The 22317-nt window shown below is 35.3% G+C and overlaps 1 protein-coding gene and 1 non-coding gene across 10 annotated transcripts in view; both read left to right on the top strand.

Annotated features, from left to right (window-relative positions):
* Positions 1–22317, top strand: part of ROBO1 (roundabout guidance receptor 1) — a 1122251-nt gene that overhangs the window by 806350 nt on the left and 293584 nt on the right. The gene's annotated exons all lie outside the window — the stretch shown is intronic.
* On the top strand, positions 14605–14711 carry LOC112834242 (U6 spliceosomal RNA). Its single transcript, XR_003210815.1, has one exon. It is a non-coding gene; the product is annotated as a U6 spliceosomal RNA (small nuclear RNA).

Here is a 22317-nt window from a genome sequence, read left to right as displayed (position 1 = left end):
TGTATTCTTGTACTTTACCAGTAATCTATATATTCTATGTAAAGCTATTATAGTCTAGTCGATTTATATTTAATGAAAAATTTGATGAGAAATCGAAGGGAAATTACAGCATAGTAATGTTTTAAATTTCTTATTACAATCTTAGGCTTTAGTTTGTGGTTAATGAATTTTTTTAAAAAAGCTTAGTTAAAATTAAGATGTGAAAACCAATGGAAATGTAGACACTGCAGTAAGTAGGCCAGATAGAGATAAGAAAGAGAAGAAACCCATATGGATAGTAATGTGTCTAGCCATGTGAAGGAAGCAAACTCAGGTGAGGGAAGGATTGGGTGGTTTACAGGCAGCAGTTGGAGGCTTCTACTCAAAGTGTGGTTGGGGACCAGCAGCGTTGGCATTACCTGGAGGAAGCAAGTTAGAGATGCTGAATCAGACCCTGTATTTTAACAGTATTACAGCGTAACTCATGCAAATTCAGATTTGAGAAGCAGTGGTATACATTGTGCTAAACTGGAGTTCATAGACCCCCTACTCATCCTCCAGAACCAAAAAAACCTTTTGCAATGCAAACCCAATGTGGTTGGGTTTTTGTTTTTTTTTTGAAAAGAGAAGCAATTAAGAACAAGATTTTTGGTGGATTTTAATTACCCTGGGTTTCTAAACCAGAAGTGAGGACAGGGGAGAGTGGAGAAGGATATACAGGAGACTAGTAGAGATAGCATAGCAAGTTCGGAGCAGAGATGGAGAGAGGGAAACACACAGAAAGCAAAGCACAGGAGGACGCAGAGGGAGACGCATCCAGAGTAACATGGAGAGAAACTCAGAGAGAGAGGGAGACAGAGACAGAGAGGGAGAGAGGGAGACAGAGACAGAGAGGGAGAGAGGGAGACAGAGACAGAGAGTGAGATAGACAAGGGGAGAGGAAGAGAGAGGTGCAGACAGAAGAGAAGTAGAGAGAGAATGTGCTGGGGGTTGGGCGATGGTGTAGCTATGGTAAGGATTAAACTTGAAAGAGTAGAGAGATATACCTTAGCCTGGATGGAAAACGATGTTTACTATGTACGAATATTTGCAGATAGTGGGATATTAAGCAAAGAAGAGAAGGCTCAAACCTTTATCAGATCCATAACACTGTTTATCAAGAAAAGTAATACACAAACTCTATCTTAGGTGTTTTTATGTAAATTCACGGGAGGCTGTATTTACTTAACGTAGTCCAAAAGTGAAATGCTATATTTATAGCTTTTTTACTTTACATTTGCTAGAATGAAAACTATGGAAACTCTGGAATTTATTAATAAGAATAGAACCAGGCTGGGAGGGTCGTTTGGAAGTCATTTAATCTGTTCCTTTAACTTTTAGTTTAAATTACCTAAAGATCGTTTGTTGTATTAAAAGAGGTTCAGAGCCAAAGATTATCTAGACTCTATCATCAGTACCCCTTACATGCATCAGCATATGTTAACAGAAAGTTATTACTTTAATTTACTTAAATCCTATGCTGTGGAAGTCTTTCTTTCATTTTATATGCTAAGTGATAATAGAAAAGCCATTTTTTAATATAGCAGCTCATATGTTTGAAGATAGTTATTAAGTGGGGCCCAATTTTTAATAAATTATATCTGATGTTTAATTTAGGTTTCTGAGTATCAAACAGTTTCTAATCTGAGTCTCTTAGTATTTCCAAAGTGGAAATTGTAGCTTTAGTAACATTTTAAGTCGTATTTAACCTAAGGTCTAAATTGAAGTTTTAATAGTGCCTGTGACATTTTACACTTGTCAGGAGAAATAAAAGTTTATGACCAAGATATTTAGTATGCCTGAATGGGGACATTTTTAATATTATCCAGTAAATGATGGAGTAGAATTTAGAAGAAAAGCCGAAAGTTAAAAAGAAAATGGGAAAGGACATCCCTTCCCCGCAAGGATTTATATTCTTTCTCAATTTCTTTCTCTCCATCACCCTGTATCTCTTTTCCACATAATACTGTATTTTATCTAGATTGAGTCACATTAAGTTACCATTTTATCAGATTCTTATCTCTGTCAGACACCAGAAAATGGATTAGGAGCCTGTGTTTGATGTAGAAGGAAACTGAGAGCATTTTGGTCACATAACTCAGCGCTTGTCATAGCTTACCCAAGTGACTTCCCTTAGTTCTAAAATGAAAGCGTAGGACAGATTGTAACCTTGCTGAATCTTGCTTGAGGGAATTCTTGGAAAAGATGACAATAGTGTATTTTCCTTTCGATCCACCTCAGGAAAGAAAGTAGCAGAGAGCCAAAATTCCACAGGAGAGGAGAAAATATTTTTGTGGTCAGTGGATTGAGACCATGTTGACAGCTGCCTTTAACTCCTGTCCTCTCATCTTTTGCCTAAATCACCAGAAACTAAAACCTTGAAGAAACTCAGAATTCTGTGGTCATACTCTGTAACACTGGGAGGCAATAAAATCAATTCCTTCACAGTTTCCTTTTCTTTCTTTCCTTCTTCTCTTCCTTTCTCTCCCTCCCTCCTTCCCTTCCTTCAACTAAATACCACTAAAGTCTCTGTTTTTTCTGAACTATGTTGGTTATAATTCCTTAAGCCTCCCTCAAAATTTTAATCATCAACCCCAGGTGAACAACCATACATTTCTCAGGATCTCTTCCAAGAAGAGTTTGTGTTGTTTAAAGGTAATGGGTTCTCTTAACCCTGGACAAGGGGTTTTATCCGTAGAGAACATTATTGACACTCTTTACAGTTACAAATAGAATTTGTATGTATGTAATTTGTGTATATGTATACACATATGTATTTTGCATATATATATATATTTGTACATATATAACTTGTATAGAATTAGTTACAACTAATTCTGTCATTAATTTTGTTCTCAACAAATTCAGTGAATGTTCATTTAGCGTAGCTCTATGACCTTGGTGAATTTACTTAACCTCTTTATGCTTCAGTTCCCTCACCTCTGAAAGGGGATATTAATTCTACTTACCTTAGAGAGGTTTGAGGAGGATTAAATAAGCTGATATATGCAAAGTGCTTAGAAGTGTGGCTGGTTGTAAAGCGCTATACACATGGTAACTGTTGTATCATGAGCATTTACTATGTTAGGCTCGTTATTAGATAGGGGTACTCCTTCCTCTCCTATGGTTCCAAAGGATGTCTCTCTTCATTGCAGGTAAGTGAAGGCTGACAAGCTAATGCCATATATAGTTACATTCAGAATGAGTTTTCTGTTCCCAGGGTCAGCCATCCTCTCAAACATAATTGTACTTAAAATCCATATAAATATTTGTGAAATGATGCATCATCTTCATATATCAGTGCATGGTATGTCTTTTATGATAAATGTATTTTGAGGGTTTGTAAAGTTATTGTCATTGGCATGGTTAGCATTCAAATATTTCATTGTGGCTTTTCTTAGAGTATGTTCCGGTGAAGTATTTCTGTAAGTTGTTAAAAAATAATTTGTAAAATAAATCTTTAAACAAACTTTTACACATATCTCCTTTCTGTAAGACTTTAGAGGTTTTAAAATATTAATGAATCCTAGGAAGCATGAGTAGGGAATCTAAATTACCACAATTCCCACATTTATATGGAATGCCAAAATATTTTTTTCAGAAAATAAATTGTTTTATTGGAATGCATTTTGGGTAAAAATTAGTATTTGGCGTCTTGTGGGTAGACATATAATTGCAAAAGTGTCTCTGTATCTCCTGTTCAGGTTTGTGGTTATTTATCTACATGGTTCCTTTGTTTCAAGAACATAAGAGTAAGAATATAATATACTATTCTATTTCTATTTTTTTTCCTTCCAGGAATGTTTTCTTCTACATCAGTATGTTGAAGTCTATAACAGGGATCCAGTCAATATTCCAAACATAGGCAATTCAAATATGGTGCTTTACCAAAACTTTGCAAAGAGGTGCTTAGCACTGTGTGTGGCCTTACCCTTCTCTTTCACTAATATCCTGTTACTATTAATTGTCTTGACCTCAGCTTTCTAAACTTTGTTTTCTATAATGGATATAATTTACCTCTTGCAAGCATTTGACATAATTGACCTCCTTTGCGAAATGTTCTCTTTCCCAGAATTTCATGGCACTCAGCTAGATCCACATTACATCCTACTGCATAGAACCAAAGTTGGGCAATTGAACAGACAGGTTTAAATTTGATTCTGGAGGAAGGGTGTACAGTAAAAGTATGGCGGTTCCAAGAAGCCATCAAGAATCCAGCTTCCTTCTATTTTTCTGCTCTGCCAGCCTTAGTTTGTGGTTTTCTTCCCTGTGGTTACAACGTGATGGCTGTACCTCTCAGTATCACCTTTCGGTGCTGTACTAGATGGAGGAATGTAAAAAAAAATCAGCAGCTCCCGTCCCCCTTTTTAAAGAAAAATCAGGACGACAGTAAATTTCTGGAAGTCTCACCCAACAGAATTCTATTACATTTCCTTGGCTAGAGCTATGTCACATGGCCACCTGTAGTTTCAAAGATGTGTGGTGTTAAAAAACAAAACTCAAGGGAGTAAATGTGAAGATCTAATTGACTTTATTAAGTGATTCATGAATTAGGAAGCATCCCACATGGCAAGTAGAAAGATGCCCCTAGGAGTTGTAACAACAAATGGAAGGTTTTTATAGGAAAGAAGGTGAGGCCAGTAGTTATCAGCAAAAGTAAAGGAAGGATTATTTCTGGCAAGGTTACCTTCCATTAGGGGGAAGGCTAGGGGGTCTCATCATACACATTACTTCATCTTCCTTTGAGGAATGGAGAGGGTCCCTGTGCCAGATTACCTCATTGGTGCTGACCAAAAAATTTCAGGTTTATTGGCTTAGATTTCCATTCCTGGAGAGTTTGAAACTGCAATTAAGTCTTGGTTTGCTGTCCTGGGGGGCAAGTGACTGCACCTTGAAGACTGTAATTTTTTATTTATTTATTTATTTATTTATTTTTTAGCAAGGAGAGATGTTTTTAACCAACCGATTTCTTCCCCAAGTAAAATTTGGTATTTGTTGAAAGGAAGAACAGAGAATGGATGCTTAGTAGGCAACTAGCAAGGTCCACCACCTACATGCTATTGATTTTCTTCTTATTTGTCTGGCTGAGTCTTGGCTTTTAGCTGAAATGTTCAAGTTCCTGGAGGACTTCTTCTTTTTTTACTCTGTGGTTTACCCTGGTGACCACACCTACCCCTTTGGATTCAGGGAGAACTATCGTCCAGATTTCCACCCTGTTCTCTTATCTCTAGACTGGACCTCTACACCCAGCTCCATTTGGAAGTCCTGGTAGTACCTCCAGCTCAAATGTCGAATACGAGACTGACCATCTTCCTTTCCATCCCTGCCTTTCCTTTATTTTTTCCTAGCTATGAGAAGGATACCACCATCCAACCAGCCTTCCAGCCCAGAAATCTAAGATTAATTCTTTCTTCCTCTCTTTCTGTCTGTTCACATCAGTTGATCCTAGGTCTTGTTGATGATTTGTCCTGAATAGCTTTAGAACTTTTCCACTCCTCTCCATCCCTCTCACTATTCTTCTAATTAGTGTCACCATCATTTTTCACCTATATAACTGTAATACTCTTTTGCATGTAAAAATCTGATCTGTCCCTCTTGATTGCTCACTCAGAGAGTCTCAGTGCCCTTAAAGTCTAAGCTCTTTATTTTTTTTTTTTAAGATGTTATTTATTTATTTGAGGGAGTGTGGGACAGAGAGAGAGTATGAGTTGGGGGGAAGCCGAAGGATAAGGAGAAGCAGACTCCCCGCGGAGCAGGGAGCCCGATGCGGGACTCGATCCCGGGACTCCAGGATCATGACCTGAGCCGAAGGCAGTTGCTTAACCAACTGAGCCATCCAGGTGCCCCATTATCTGTTTTTTTTTTTTTTTGGCTTCGTGTGTTTTATGCCTCACTCTTTTTTTTTTTTCCTCTCCCTATTAAGAAACTTTTTTTTCCCCCTAGAATCAACTCTAATGACAAGTCAAGTCTATGATTATACATCTCAGCTAATTTTTCGGAAAAGTTTCAAGTACAAGATTCATTTATTTAATACCATATTCTGATCATTAGCTCAGACTATGAAATTTAAGATACCTTAAATAGAATGAAATTAAGTGTTAGAATTTATACTAAGTAGTGGGTACTGTGCAGGGATATTGAAAAAAAATGGGTATGAATATACTTCAGTAGAAGTAAGCATAATTTTCCCCCCTATATTGCTAGATAATCTTCGTTGAACAAACTATTCATTAACATTTACATTTAAATGTATAGTATAAAATTTTATTCCAGTGTTTGCATTACTCATCTAACATATACTACTTGAACATAAGTTATGATGCATGATCATAGGGAATCCTTCCAAAAACTTTAGAATTCAGATTTTTCTCATAATGTTAGCTTTAAAAATTAATAAAATAAGAACATTGCTATGAAGATTTAATATGAAAATTTAAAAATAAAAGTATTTCTCATGTAAGTATAAAAGACTTGCTAAATATTTTAAAATTTTAGAACATTCTTTCTGCTTTTCCTTAAAGTAAGACATAAAGCCAGGACTCTAGAAGGACACAGTCCTTTATGTTGGTAGTTCTTTTGACTGACTCATTTATGGTAATAACCCATTTTCTAAGCCATAACAGTGCTACTAAGGGGTGGATGGAAAGAATGTTAATTTAAGTGAAATGGTTTCAGTTTACCTAATTAATTAATTAACTAATTTTATTGAGATATAATGGCATATACAATTTTATTACTTTTAGGTATACAACATAATGATTTGATACATGTATATATTGCAAAATGTTTACCACAATAAGTTTAGCCTAACATCTTTCATGTCATATAATTATAATTTTTTTCTTGTGATGAGAACTTTTTTTAAAAAAAGATTTATTTAATTATTTGACAGAGAGAGAGACAGCAAGAGAGGTAACACAAGCCAGGGGGAGTGGGAGAGGAAGAAGCAGGCCTCCCACTGAGCCTGGAGCCCGATGCGGGGCTCGATCCCAGGACCCTGAGATCATGACCTGAGCCGAAGGCAGATGCTTAACTGACTGAGCCACCCGGGCGTCCCGCTTATGATGAGCACTTTTAAGATCTACTCCCTTAGCAACTTTCAAATATGCAATACAGTGTTGGTCACTATAGTCACCATGCTATACCTTACATTCCTAGGAATTATTTATCTAATAACTGGAGGTTTATAGTTTTTGACCAGCTTCATCTAATTTCCCCCACCCCTCTGCCCTCATCCCATCTCTAGTACCCCTTAATCTGTTGCCTGTATCTGTGAGTTTGGCTTGTCTCTCTCTGTCTGATTTATTTCACTTAACATAATGCCCTCAAGATCTATCCATGCAGGTTGTGTATGACAGGATTTCCCTCCTTTTTATGACTGAATAATATTCCATTGCATGTGTGTGGAAATATACACACACACATACACACACACCCTGTATTTATTTTATTTGTTCATTCACAGGTTGTTTCTGTGTCTTGGCCATTGTAAATAATGCTGAAGTGAACATAGGAGTGCAGGTATCTTTTTGAGGTGGCAATTTCATTTCCTTCATTAATCCCTGGAATTTGAATTGCTCTTGTTCTATTTTTAATTTTTTGAGGAACCTCCATAACATTTTCCATAGTGGCTGCACTGAAGTGGTTCCAATTTTAAAAGGATTTTTGCTGAAGTCGGAAAGTATACACAAACAGTCAAACTCATACACACACATACAAATTGAGGAAATATTTTTATATGCTATTATGGATTCAGTGAAAGCTCTTTCTTGGGTGCCTGGGTGGCTCAGATGGTTAAGCGTCTGCCTTCGGCTTAGGTCATGATCCCAGGGTCCTGGGATCGAGTCCCGCTTCGGGCTCCCTGCTCAGCGGAGAGCTTGCTTCTCCCTCTGCCTCTCTCTCTCTATCTCTTATGAATAAATAAATAAAGTCTTTTTTAAAAAAAAGCTCTTAATGTTTTAAAAAAATGTCAGGTTCAAATCTTCTTTAGATTCTTACAAATAGGGTTGAAGCATATGATTTATTCATGAAATTTTGGCTAGGAAAAACATGAACAAAGAAATCCTCTTCCACTATTCTTGCCCTGAAATGCTGCAGTTACTGTGTTAATTAGCTCAATGTTATTGTGGGTTATTTTTTCTTATAAATAATTTATACTTCAGTTTTCCTTCATCCTTCAAAATGGCAATGCATGAAATTGATTTGGTAGAATTGTACCTTTGATTAATATTCAATTTGAAATTATTTTACCAATTCAAGTTTAGTTGTAACTATGTCACATTTTGAGATGCTAAGTGTACATTAGAAAACTTGAGTATATATGTCTTTATAATAACTCCCTATTTTATTATTCCAAGGACCATTTCCTCAGTTTATCAAATAATATATTTTATAATGTGTAATAAAATTTCTTTTTTTGGCTTAGTAACAGAGTTAATTAAATTGAAAATCACCCCCCCTCCAGCTTCCTATAATATGAAATATATACCATGTAGCTGTTGTAAATATTTACCAACTTGAAAATATAGGTGACTAAAACCCCAGAAAACAGGTCAAGTCCCTATTTCATGGGACTGTTTCTATCATTCACATATCAGAAGACCTTGGGCAGTCGGTTCACAATGAAAGCTATTGAGTTCCTGATGCTCATGCCGGTGAAGAGGCTAAGGACCTAGAAGAACATAGTTCTTTGGCAACTTGAGTTGATGAGCAGAAGAGATGGCTTGAAAGAGGATTAATTTCTTCTAGAACAAGGGGTTCTGTCTTATCCCCCTATTCCCAATCCCATTATCTTTTCTCCCCTTAATAGGCTTTTGGATTTGGTACAAAGGAGGGGGCCCCTTTAGAGTAGAGTTACACATTATCTCTCAAGGCTTGTTTGCCCCTTCAGCTCAAGAACATGGAATCTGTCCATTGATAAACTTGCAATGCTATGTGCATCATCTGGGAAAAGGGGATCTTAATCCAGTCCTTTTCCATTTTAGCAATAAATGACTTGCAAAAAAAACCCCAAACAAACAAACAAAAAACAAGACAGGGCTGGGATCATGTGACTAATGATAAATATTTGTTTACCATTGATTTCCCTTCTTGCTATGTGTGCTGCATGAGGCTAAGGAGCTTGTCACTATTACTGCTGATCTAAAACAATGCCTAGCAAGTCTCAAATGTTCGGTAAATGAATGTTATGTAAGTTTAATGCTTGGAATTGATTTTCTGGGACCTGCCTAAGGACCTGATAGTACCTTCTAACCTCTGTGACTTAATTTTCTTATCTACAAATAGACAATGCTATTTGCTCTCTTACATAATAATTGCATAATTGGTTAACGATCGGAAAGTAATTTGGACGGGTCAGAGATAGGCATTGTACAGATAAAAGGGAGTTATCTTTATTAACTAATCAATGATGTCTTCAGAACTTCTGATATTTCTTATGCTTTTGCAAAACTGTACAATCTCAGTATCTGAAAGAAAGAAATAGAGGAGAGGAGAGGGAAGGAGAGGGAGAGGGTTTTAAATTTAATTTGCTCTGATGACCATTTCTATGATACTTCAAAATTATGCTTTCTCGTGAGACTTTGTGTATTTTTTTTAATTGACATTTTTCAGTTTTTTAGCCTGGGGATGTGGATTTGCATGCTCAGTGAGTAGGTGTAGGCCATTATCATATTTGACAGGGATGATAAGCCTGCTTTCAGAAGGGGCATTCGTGGGGTGCCTGGCTTTCTCAGTTGGAGGAGTATGCGACTCTTAATCTTGGGGTTGTGAGTTCGATCCCCACATGGGTGTAGAGATTACTTAAAAATAAAATCTTAAAAAAAAAAGTGTTTCCCCCAACATTTCTGTGTGGTGATGTGGAGTTGGAAGACTGTTTCTGTCAGAGATGGTATTTTGGTCTTTATTTCTGAAGGACAACTTTAGCCTAAGTTTTGGATTCTATTCTCACAGCATTTATTCTGTTGACTAGACTTTTATGCCTTTAATTCTGTGGAAACCTCATTTGTCTTTTATATATTGAATTCATTAGATGGCTAAAATTCTTTTCTGCTTTTTTCTATATGCTGTGTCTTCCCTTTATGTAATAGTTGTTTGGCAGATTTGACTGTTTATGCCAGATGTTGTTCCTTGTTTAAAAGTGTGCAAGCGAACTGTCACAAATTTTGCATGTACACATGCCCATTTGTATTCTGCCACTTACAGCCTTTTTCATTTTATACTTATGTCCCGAAAATTCTGACTTTTTAAAAGGTGGACTTATTTGGAGAACAAAATCCTATTATTTTAGAGACATTCCATTTGGGACATTTATTATACCACAGAGAATCTCTCATTTCAAAATGACCCGTATTTCACTTAATGTTTACAAAAACTGTTCATTTATCTGACATAAGGGGCTAATCAAACTGCTTAAGTACATTCCTGGCTGTTTGGAAGCTTTTTAAGCACCATAGAGAGAGTACTTAGCAAAGGAAATTGTGTTTATGTATATGGAATATCGCCACTGAAATTCTGAACAGACCCAGAGGAAGAGGAAGATTGAATTTTAATATTCAAGCTAACATAACTTATTTCTGCTTTATATTTAACTTAGTGGGATAAATTGGCCCTTAGTAAAACCATATTATAGAATACAATCTAAGTTGTGTTTTTTTTTTCATTTGAGGAAGAAGTTGAGGTAGAAGGCCATGTTAATTATCGTAATAACCAGTACTTCTGAGTATGTGCTATGTGCCAAACACTATTTTACATTTATTAATTTACTTAATCCTCACAAAAACTCAGTGAAGTAGGTATTGTTATTTCCTTTACTTTTTAGATGAAATCAAGGCCAGCTAACTTTGCCCATGCTCATAATCCTTATGCTATTTTGCTTCTCACACTTAATGAGACTTCTTAATCATGAGAGTCTTAATCATGAATGTGAAACTTAAGACAAATGCATTTTCTATACAGGCAATTACTTTCTCACATAATAATGCCAAAGCATGGTATACATTGACTTCCTCTGGTAAAATGTGGCAGTCAGTAGGTTCTAAAATGTACCATTTTCAGTTTATTTTTTCTCTTTGTTTTCATAATCTGTAGTTATAGACAAGAACCAGTAAAATGTTAAGTTTTACATTCAAATCCTTTTCACACATGAAAATCTTATATTTTTATTCTACCACAGTCAACTGGTTTGATATCTATTAATTTTGCATTCAGGATTAAGCTGTGGCTTTGATATCTATGCATTATTGAGAAACTAAACTATTACAAGATTAGTGTACTTAAAAATCTGCTCCCCAAATAAAACTTGAAATGGGCTAAAAGGAGGAGGTAAATTGATAGTTGGTTAGTGTTCTTTCTTTTGTTATTATTTTTTATTTATTTTACTTATTTTTATTTATTTATTTTTATTATTTATTATTTTTAATAAGGTTAAGAAATTTAACCTATACCTTCCTCAGTTTATTGTGACTTATAATATAAAGATAAAGTGACTTTGTCAGTTAGAGAAAGACAAATACCATATGATTCCACTCAGTGGAATTTAAGAAAGAAAACAGATAAAAAAAAAAAGAGAGAGAGAGAGAGTGAGAGAGAGGGAAGCCAACCAGAAACCAGATCTAACCTACAGAGAACAAACTGAGGGTTGCTGGAGGGGAGGTAGGTAAATAGGGGGGTGGGTTAAAAGGATGATGGGTATTAAGGAGGGCACTTGTGATGAGCACCGCGTGTTATATGTGAGTGATGAGTCACTAAATTCTACTTCTGAAATTAATATTATGCTGTATGTTAACTAACTGGAATTTAAATAAAAACTTGAAAAAAAAAAGAAACAGTGACTTTAAGTAAAGAAACCATTCCTAATGTGACCCCTTAAAAGAATATGTCTTGTATGTCCAGGAGAGATCAATACCTGGGATCTTCTGACATGGCATAGGTAATCTTTTAAAGCCTAGATACTGACAAGGCAATCCACTAAGTAAATAGCTGGGAAGTAGTAAAGCTTGAGTTGGCTTACATTGTGAACACATCCTGCTTCCCTTTCTCTTGTATTGATGAGATTGTTCTTGTGATGTGTTCAGCTTTCTGTTAGGGTCCTTTACTTTGATTCTACTTAATTTATACTTAATCTTGTTGTTTTATGTTGTCGAAGTCAACATGTAATTGTTCAACTTAAAAAATGGGAGTTGCTCACCTCTGGCTGATAAGTTTCAGTGATGTGAAAGTCCCAGTATTTCAGTCTGACCTGACGTAGAAAATGTGTGAATCCCCCTGCTCGGAGGATGCACAGAATCTTCACTTCTGAGGACTCACTTGGGGCCCCTTGAAGCTCAGGTGACCATGATCTCCTGAGGTCAGTATAATAGCCAGTGAGAAAACCAAACACAAATTGATAGCACTGAATGACATAAAGAGGGCAGTAGTCACAGTTTCCTTTGATGTGATAGTTTCAGAGATAACATGTGGCCAGTGTATCATTGACCTTTTCACTGAAATTGCTCAAGTATTTCTAAGTATATGGAGAATCATGTCAATGTGGTAATGTTCCTCTGTTCCTGAAAGAACCAGAAGAAATGATGGGTAAATGGTTGCAGAAACATGTGGTGGAGAATTAGGTGTACATCCCCAAATTAGGACAATTGCCAGATACTTTCTGTTTTCATATCTGAATGTTTTAGGGTGGTAGGCTCAGGATCCCTGAGAATTCTTTTCTGCCTCAGGTTTCCTAAGAGTATGAAGGATGTATAGGTGTATTGTACCCAACTTCACAGTTATACTCTCTGGCACCTGAGAAGACATGACAATCAGCAGTCTGAACTTGTAAAGGTCAAGAAAGAAAGCCAGTATCTAATGGAGCCAATGTTTTATTTCTTTTGGCTGCCCTATCACAGACTACCTGGTGATTTTATTTTTTTATACCCTGAAGAGCAAACCAACACTGAATTAAGAAAGATTGCTGCAAATTTACATGAAACAAAACCCAGAAATTGCCAAGTAAGGGATAATGGTTTATCTTTAATTGTCAAAAGCATCAAATTTATAGCTAATTTTAGTTCTCTAAATTGAACCATATTTAATAACCAAGAAATTACCATATTTTCCATGCTATAACTTTTCCAAGCTGTTCTTCCATCATTGGTTTTCACACATTTCTCCCATCACTTTTAATATTCTACCTCTTTTATGGACCATAGGCATTCCAAAATATTTACGTATTTCTCTTTGCAAAATGGGGTTTCTTTTCCATTTATAGATGTCAATGTCATTAACATAATCTAACCTTATATATCATATGAGAAGGAATAAATTAGAATTATTTTATAATTTTTTTCTATAAATGGTTTACCGTATATATGTGTTCTTTTCATAGTTGTGTAAAAATCTGCTACCAACAGACTTTGGTGCTCACAATGTGATGCTTTAATATTTAATTTATTATCACATATTACTCAACATCAATTAATGTGTGCTGAAAATCCATGGGCGGAATAGAACTGTGCTTTATACCTAAAGAAATATAACAATCGCAGAACAATTCCAGGCTCCATCTTGTAGTAGCTTCTGCTCTTTAACAACATTAGTAAGAACTCACATAGGAAAGGATAAAAAGAAGGAAGATATTTTTGAATGGATGCTGAGGGTTGGGGTTGAAAAAAAAACCAGTTACTTCCTTTTAGCTTGCTTTCTTATTTGGATTCTTTGAATTAGAATTGTTAATAGGCCAGATGAATCAGATGAATCTCTCTAAGAGGAATCCTTCAAAGCTGAGCGAACGATATGTCCCTAGAGGAATTATCTTACTGGGACATGATCCGAGTTTATGCCAAAGGCCTGCTTGAAGGTTCAGGATGACTAAGGACTTCTTCAGACTGGAGTTTTAACAGTCTTTCCTTAAACATGTTTGCTTTTTTTCTTTATTGCAGCTGAAGAATGATGATGGAAATTCAGATTTTATAAAGTTAATCATATTTCTAGTTATAAAACAAGTCAGTTGACCACCCTCAACAAATTACATTTATATTTAATATGACATCAAAGGCAAAATAAACAGCCTAATTTTGTGTAATTCAGCTTAAGCTTTTCTTACTCGAGACACTATTTTTCTAAGAGGTAATATACGTTTTTTGATACAGAATATTTCAGATTTCCTTTTAAAAGAGAAATTCTGACTATTGACATTATCATTATTGATTGAGCTTTGAATATTTAATGATGCAGCCTCAGAACTCAAGGTGAACATTTACAATTTTAGATTTTTTAACTGGTTTGCTAATGCTTAAGTCATTCTACTCGAGATACCCTTATATAATAAAGTTCACAGTGGAGACTTCCTTGTTCTGACTAGTTCAAAGAAGATGGATATGAATAAACCTTTATTTGTGTATCTGTCTTTTTTCTTTTTCTTTTTTTTCCCCAAAAAGTGAATACCTGAACCCAACCAGTAATGTCTGTTCAGGCTCTGAATAATCTGGACAATAACTCCTGGAAACTACACTATTTAACTAGAATGGAAATTGTGGTGCCAGTTGTAATAATCCCGTACCCCTTCGTAGTCACAACTGTTATAAGGCAGATATATAAGGAAATTAGATAGTGCTCACTTTGACAGCACATATATTAAAGCTGGAATGATACAGAGAAGATTAGCATGGCCCCTGCCTAAGGATGATACACAAATTCGTGAAGCATTCCATATTTTACTTTTCTCTGATATCCGTGGGTGGGGAGACAGACTCTCTAAGTGAAGTGGCCCACCCAATTCAACACCCATTCCCAATTCCTCCTTCAAAAAAAAAAAAAAAAAAGAGAGAGAGAGCGAGATTAGATAAACAATATTATAGATCCAATTCTAAACTTTTAGATCACTTTGGCAAAAGAATGATCTGAATATATTCCGACTTGTTGTTCTACAAATTAAGGTTTTCCCTTAGACAAATATTTAAAAGCATACTTTGGATATAGTCTAAATTTTACTTTAGTAATTAAACATCATATCTCAAGGGTTACACTGTAGAAAAATATTTTTTAAAAATCTGTCAGAAATTAAATAAAGATGTGGGAGGGAAAAGTAATCAGCCTGTATGTAGAAATATTGGAAATATGTTCTACTAGACTAAAACCAATACTAATCTGATCTATATTTTTCATTGTGGTTTTGCTTGGAAATAAGCATGAGGATTATGAAAATAATTTTAAATAGAAACTGAATACAAAAATCTTTAAGCCTTTATAGAAGTGGGTTACAATCAAATCAGAAACACCTAATGCTATTTTTTTCTTTTTATCTTCTCCAAATTTTAAATATTTTTAGAATTGTGAAAATCCTTTAGAAAATTCTAGGTGTTTCTTATTATTTGGCACCTTTATAATTTTGAGTAAATCTGAATTTAGGCCACTGTCAGTTCTATATTTTTGAGCATTATATTTCCAGGGGCCCAAAGTATAAAGGTCAATTTTGACCTTGTTAAAAGAGATGATAGTGTTTCATTTCTTTTTTATTGTACCATATGCAATGATGGGACCCCTATTCTCTGTACCCCTTTTGTCCTTCCAGTTTGTCAATGTTTTGTTGTCTTGTTTCAACCAAACATCCAGTAAAAATAATGAAAAAAGAGAACAGGCTTATTTGCAAGTTGTCTATGTTGATCCTTTAAGAGAAAGTATTTTCAGGTAGAACAGATGATTAATTTCATATTTTTTGTAAAAATTGCCATTTTTAAACACTACGTATCTTATCTTTAACATGCATTTTCTCCATTTTTACCTAAGGTTTCAGTTAAGTTTAAATAAATAACATTAAATGGATATTGTAAGCCATTGCACCTATTCCTAAGGTTAGTGTTAAAAAACCAAAAAAGTTACATCAAATAAAGACATTGATACAAATTATTGATTCTTCTGGTCATTCATGGAGAATTGTAGTAGTGTCAGAGAAAGACTTATAGAGGATGAGGGCTTTTGGAGTTAAATAGTACGTCAAATGGACATGGGATAAATATGTATATTAAATACTACAGCTTTTCCGTCTGACTCTTAAGCCCTCCCCTTTTTTAAAAGATTTTATTTTAGGGAGAGAGAGAGAGAGAGAAAATGAGGGGCGGAGGGGTAGAGGGAGAGGGAGAAGCAGACTCCCTTCTGAGCAGGGAGCCCGACTTGGGACTGGATCCAGGACCCCAAGATCATGACCTGAGCTGAAGGCAGAAGCTTAACTGACTGAGCCACCCAGGTGCCCCACAGATATTTTTTAGATATCACCCTGCCCTGCCCCTTCTAACATTAAACTTTTCAACAAAATTTATTGCATGCACTGAGTGAAGTGTTATTTGAAAAAAATAATGTAACTGTTACCTTTAAATGTGAATACATTTTCTTGTATTGTGAATGTTAATGTTAAAAATATTTGGTAAATTTCTACACTTAGTATGTCTTTTTCAATTTTTGATGCAAGTGGTTTATATCCTTTGTCATTTTTGAAGAGTATGAAACTGTTGTTGGAAATTGTCAAGCACGGTGTATGTTTCTAGCTTATTATATAGTCAGTTTGTACAAAATGAAATTTAAAAGTGAATAAATAAGGGACCACGCATTTAAAAATTTTAGCCATATGGGAGATTCCATTTTCTTACCGCCATTCGTTTCCTTTGAATTGGTAGTCACTTGTCCTTATAGAAGATGAAAATCACACCCTTGTCCTCATACTTTGATTACTGAATCTTAGTGCTCAATGAATGAATTGTTCTCACCACTAAACTCCAGGCCTGGGGCAGTTAAGTTTTCTTGGTCTTTAGCCTACGGAAATATGACCCTCTCTAGGAGTACTTCCCATCTGCACACATAAAAGGGCTCTGTCTCGAATCATTACAATAGCTTTCTGCTTTCCTTTTTAGAAAAGTTTTGCAAATCAAGATAGTTTTTGTGATGTGTTCCTTTAATCTCTATTTGCTTCTCCCTATTCTTTTTATTTCAAAGTTTAATTAGGATTTCTAGCATTTCACAAGTTGAAAGAAATAAAATATTTGACTAATATAAATCAGAACTCAACAAGGTAAGACTAAATACACCTGCAAATATCAATCTATTATTCCCTCCAACAGGACTGGAATTTATGACTATTTACCGTGGAGAGATTCTGTTTGAGGTTATCTTTCTAGTTAGTCTAAAATGAAGCTGTAGGATTTTAAATATACTTTGTAGGCTGTTTTTATAAATTATTATTTTTTGCATTGTTTTAGATTATTAGTTAATATTTAGGATCAAATCCTACTGAGTTGAAGTCTTCAATATTGATCACTATAGAAAGCAGCTGCTAGCGGCCCTCTTGTTTGGTCCATTGCTCAGTTGGCTCCAGCATGTACTTGTAAACAGTAGGGCCACAACTTTGTGTTTGGTTGCTATCTAGCTGAAGTGAGCCCTGCTTTCACTAAAACAGAAGTCAGGATCTGATCATCACATTTCATATGCTCTTGGTTACCTATTAAGCTGACTAGATAAATAAATGCATTTGATAATGGAGCCCTTTTTAACTCCAGTTATTCCATAGTAGAAATCCTATGTATCCATCCCCGTTTGTTGGCTAGACTTAGTGCTGTAACTGATATAATTCTAAATATACATTTTAGTTTTCAAATAAAGGTAACTTTTTTCGGCTATAATATTTAAAAAATCTGTGCTTCTTTTCATATCCTATTTTCTGTCAAATATATTCAATAGTGTAACATTTTGATGAGAAAAGGAGGAAATTTCTAGCAAAATTGCTTCTAGCAAATCTGTATGTGATCATTTTCAAGGTTAATGAATGTGTTGGGGCAATCTTTTTAATGGCAATCTATGGTTTAATTTATTGTGACATGTAGCCTGCACTTCCTATGCCTTAAAAAGCACACACACACACACAACTCACTGTTTTCCATTTACGCTTGGATGCTTTACTAGTTAGCTAAAATTGATGATATTATCACAAGTATTTTCGCTTGTACAGGTTTCGAGAACAAGGAAGGAGGTTTAATGAAACAGAGGCTTAGACTCTGCTTAAACACCCTGCCTCCCATGCTAATCTCCTATTTACAATAATCCATTACGAATATTTAATGGCAGGCAGCATGCAGACCCAAATTAAAGAACATATGGGTACAGTTATCCTGGTTAAAATGGCCAACGTGCCTTGTATTGTGTATGGAAGATAACAGGACAGGTGGTAATCCATCTTCACAGAGTGGAGACAGCTGGTATTTTCCGTAAGCTGAAGCCGTCTTTTTCAATGTAGTCTCACCTCGCAGCTGATATGTCGCTTGTTAGTACAATTCAAAACACACATTGATATTAAAAAGCATTCTGTTTTTCTGTCCACTACAAAAAGCACCTCATGGGCTAGGCATAAATCGAAACAAACAAAAAAAGCCATATATTTTAGTTTTTGAAATTGAAAAGTTTAAGCTTCAATTTAATTGTTTTTTAAATGGAAAATAAAGATTATCTTTAGGCTCTCCTGTAAAATATTTTTCCTTTGAACTAGGTAAGAGAGAAATGGGGAGTGTTTTCCATATTCTCCAAAATTATGAAGTTTTCAGGGAAAATCGTCAGTTCACACCATCAGGAGATACGTGTTAAAGTCATTTTTTTTAAAAAAATTATTTTTCTCCTATCGTTTCTTACATTATTGAAAGAATTATTGGACATATATTGGAATCATAATAGTAAAATCTCTCAGTATCTGCTTGGAAATTGTTGTTTAACATTTTTGCTTGCTTCCTGTTATTCAGTGTAAAGAAGAAATCGAAGTCTTTTGGATTCTTGGCATATGAGAACTAGGGTTCCGTGTTGCTTACAGTCCATTTCAGATTCCAATTACCCCTTTCAAATACTGTAAAAATTTTGACAGGACTCCAATTGTAATGGCCATATCAATTGATTTAGTCTGTCTCAAAATTCCTGAAAGGCAAGCTCAGGTTAAAGGTCAGGTTACTGGTGCATGACTCTCTTACTCATTTTAGTAAGATCAGGATCAGCAGTTTCCAGGAGCACACGGGGCATCATCTTAATCTCTCGGTCTCAGTATTGCAGAGTCAGTATCACTAATACAGTACCTATCTGTAAAAGAGGTAAGGGTACTCACAAAATAACTGAACGAGAATGGATAGGGGGGTTCAGCACACGCCTTAAATTCTTGTTTATTTCAAGTGAATGCTCTTTTACTTATTCACTCCATTTCAGTTGAGTAAATTTTGTGGCTGGTGCTCTTGTACATCAGTTTCATAAAAAATTATGTAACTATGTTCTACAAAAGTAGACTTCAAAACTACAAATGTAGTTTTTTGTAATTATTTCCCAGAGATTGGATTTCAGAACTTCTCCAAGTATGGGTTTAATTATCTATTACTTCAAGTACTTTCATGTCTGTGGTTCTATGTTTTCTAATGGCCAACTTCTTCTATTTACATGGTTTTGCAATCATTGGCGTTGTTTAGTGCAATGACAAACTGAATAATCTCTGACCTAACTTTCTCCCTGGGGTGTAACTCAAGGGTAGAACAGGAGTTCCCAAACTGTAGTGTGTATCCGATCACCTGGTTTGCTTGTTCAAACCTGGATTTCTGGGTTAGCAGATCTTCTGAGTTAGCAGGGCTGGGATTGGGCCTGAGAATTTGCATTTCTGGCGAGTTCCCAGGTGTGGCTGATGAAACTGGGCACAAGAGAGGACACAGAGGAAAGTCAGCTCTGTAAAATACTTATAAATGGTGCTTTCAGCCTATTTCAATTAGTTAACACCTTTCAAAACTGCTGTCTCTACTGTAATGAAATTACACAGAGGAATACCTAGAATATTTGCTCATTTCTCTCTTCTCCCCATTACTCTCTGTCCTAATTTTCTTCCACAATGGAGTTTTTTTTTCAAGATTTCCTTAGTGTTTGAATCTACTCAACTCTCTTATGAATTACCTAATGACATTTCATATTCTCATTGATCCCTTCTAGGAGTTGAATCAGTTTTGGTTACTAGTGGGATTGGAAAGAGTGAAATTTTCTCCTGCTTCCTTGGAATAAACTCTACAAAAGTGCCATTCCTTAGGTGAATGTAGGTCTGATTTAAAGTAATCTTTTACTGAGGAGTAAAAAAAAAGCTATAGAAATTTAAAACACACAGACACACAGAAACATATACATACATACACACATACCTCTTGACATTTGCACTATTATGTATATAAACAATAAATATGTGACACCTTTGAAATATATAAAATGGCATGAAATTTCAGTTTAATGAAGACTATTCTATAGGACCATGAAGAATCCTTTATAAATATATACACACTATTGATTGTCTAATACATTGAGGATGTGTAAATGTAGTATTACTCATTTATTCTCTCTTCCAAAATAAAGAAGGCCTTTAATATTAAGTAGAATAGGGCGCCTGGGTGACTCAGTCAGTTAAGCATCTGACTCTTGATTTCTGCTCAGGTCATGATCTCATGGGTCCTGGGATCAAGTTCTACATCAGGTTCCTGACTCAGCGGGGAGTCTGCTTCTTTCCTTCTTCTCCCTCTGCCCCTCTGTATTCTCTATCTCTCAAATAAGTCTTTAAAAAATATTAAGTAGTATAATAGTAAGGCTCAGGAGTATTTTGGTATCCATACTTTCTCTTAATGTCTTCATGAAATGCCACTATGGATGTCTAGCTTTATATTACTTAAATTTTGGAGCATTTCAGGGTCATATAATTTTATTATTTTATTGTGACATCATCGACTTATATAGTTGAAAGTATTAGAATCAGTTTAGGATACCTAATGGTTAAGCATCAGTAACTATTGATAGTTCTTACAATTACTTTATAAATTATTTTAATTGCATAATGCTTGATATTAAAATTAAGTAACTATTTACCAAAATATACTGGTGGTCTAAGAAAATGACTGGGTCTTTCTCTTGGAATTGCTCTTTTATCCTTGATATATCATTGATAAAAATGTCAAGTGAATATACCTTCTTTCAAGAAAAAACAAAGGAAATGAGAATAGCAATTTATTAATTTTCAGTTTGATGATATATTGAGTTTATTAGAAATCCAGAATATTCACAACCACAGATAAGTTCTTTTGCTCTCAGGAAATCAAATTATAAGATTTCTTGGTGAACATGTAATTAGAGAAAAGGTGTTTGTTATTCTTAAGACACTTCATTGGGTTTAATATATGTACCTTTTGGGGTGGCTCAGTCGGTTAAGGGTCATACTCTTGATTTCAGCTCAGGTCATGATCTCAGAGTTGTGAGATCAAGCCCTGTGTTGGACTCTGTGCTGGACATGGAGCCTGCTTCGGATTCTCTCTCTCCCTCTCCCCCTCCCCCCACCCCATTCCCAACCCTGCCCACGCACCCACGCACACTGTCTCTCTAAAAATAAATAAATAATATATGTACCTCTTATCTCCTAGAGGGATAATCTTTGGGTTTGCAACTCTTAGGCAAAACGTGTATCCAATTAACAGTATAGAACTCACATTGGCTACATTCTTCTTTCTTTCTTTGTTTTTTTTTGAGTTTTTACTTATCCATTTATTTAAGTCATCTCTACACCCAACATGGGGCTCGAACTCACGACCACAAGAATAAGAGTTGCATGCTGTTCTGACGCAGCCAGCCAGGCACCCCTACATTTTGCTTTTTGAGCCAAGTAGATAGCTGTAAACAGCCTGGAACTTATAACTTAATCCTTTGTGTGAATATGAAAATGATTTTATATATAATTTTCAGTTTGATTTTCTGAACAATTTCTAAGTTAATGTGAATGTAGTTTTTTCTATTTAAGGAAGAATATATTTGTAATATATCTGGAGCCAACCAGAATTTGACTTCACAGGGTGTTAGTGAAATCTAGGTAGAGATACTTTTCGAAATACAGGTTTCCTGTCCTGAAATGCAGAGTCATAATTCATCATTATGAGGAAAAACATGGATCATAGTAGGTTTTCTTTCTGCCTTTCCACCTATATCCTTGTAATTTAAATTGTTTTTGTAATTAAAATAAATCTTTGAATTATTTTAAGCTTCATGTTTATATTTTTGGGTTTCACTGGTCATTTTCAGTAAAACTAAAATTTACTTTTTATTTATTTATTTTTATTTTTTATAAAGATTTTATTTATTTAATTAATTGACAGAGAGAGAGAGAGACACAGCGAGAGAGGGAACACAAGCAGGGAGAGTGGGAGAGAGAGAAGCAGGCTTCACGCCAAGCAGGGAGCCCGATGCGGGGCTCGATCCCAGGACTCTGGGATCATGACCTGAGTCGAAGACAGACGCTTA

The sequence above is a fragment of the Callorhinus ursinus genome, unplaced genomic scaffold (genome assembly GCF_003265705.2).
Source record: "Callorhinus ursinus isolate GAN/ISIS: 27379988/994484 unplaced genomic scaffold, GSC_fseal_2.0 scaffold1, whole genome shotgun sequence".
Classification (NCBI taxonomy): domain Eukaryota; kingdom Metazoa; phylum Chordata; class Mammalia; order Carnivora; family Otariidae; genus Callorhinus; species Callorhinus ursinus.
This window is presented reverse-complemented; position numbering and strand designations above follow the sequence as displayed.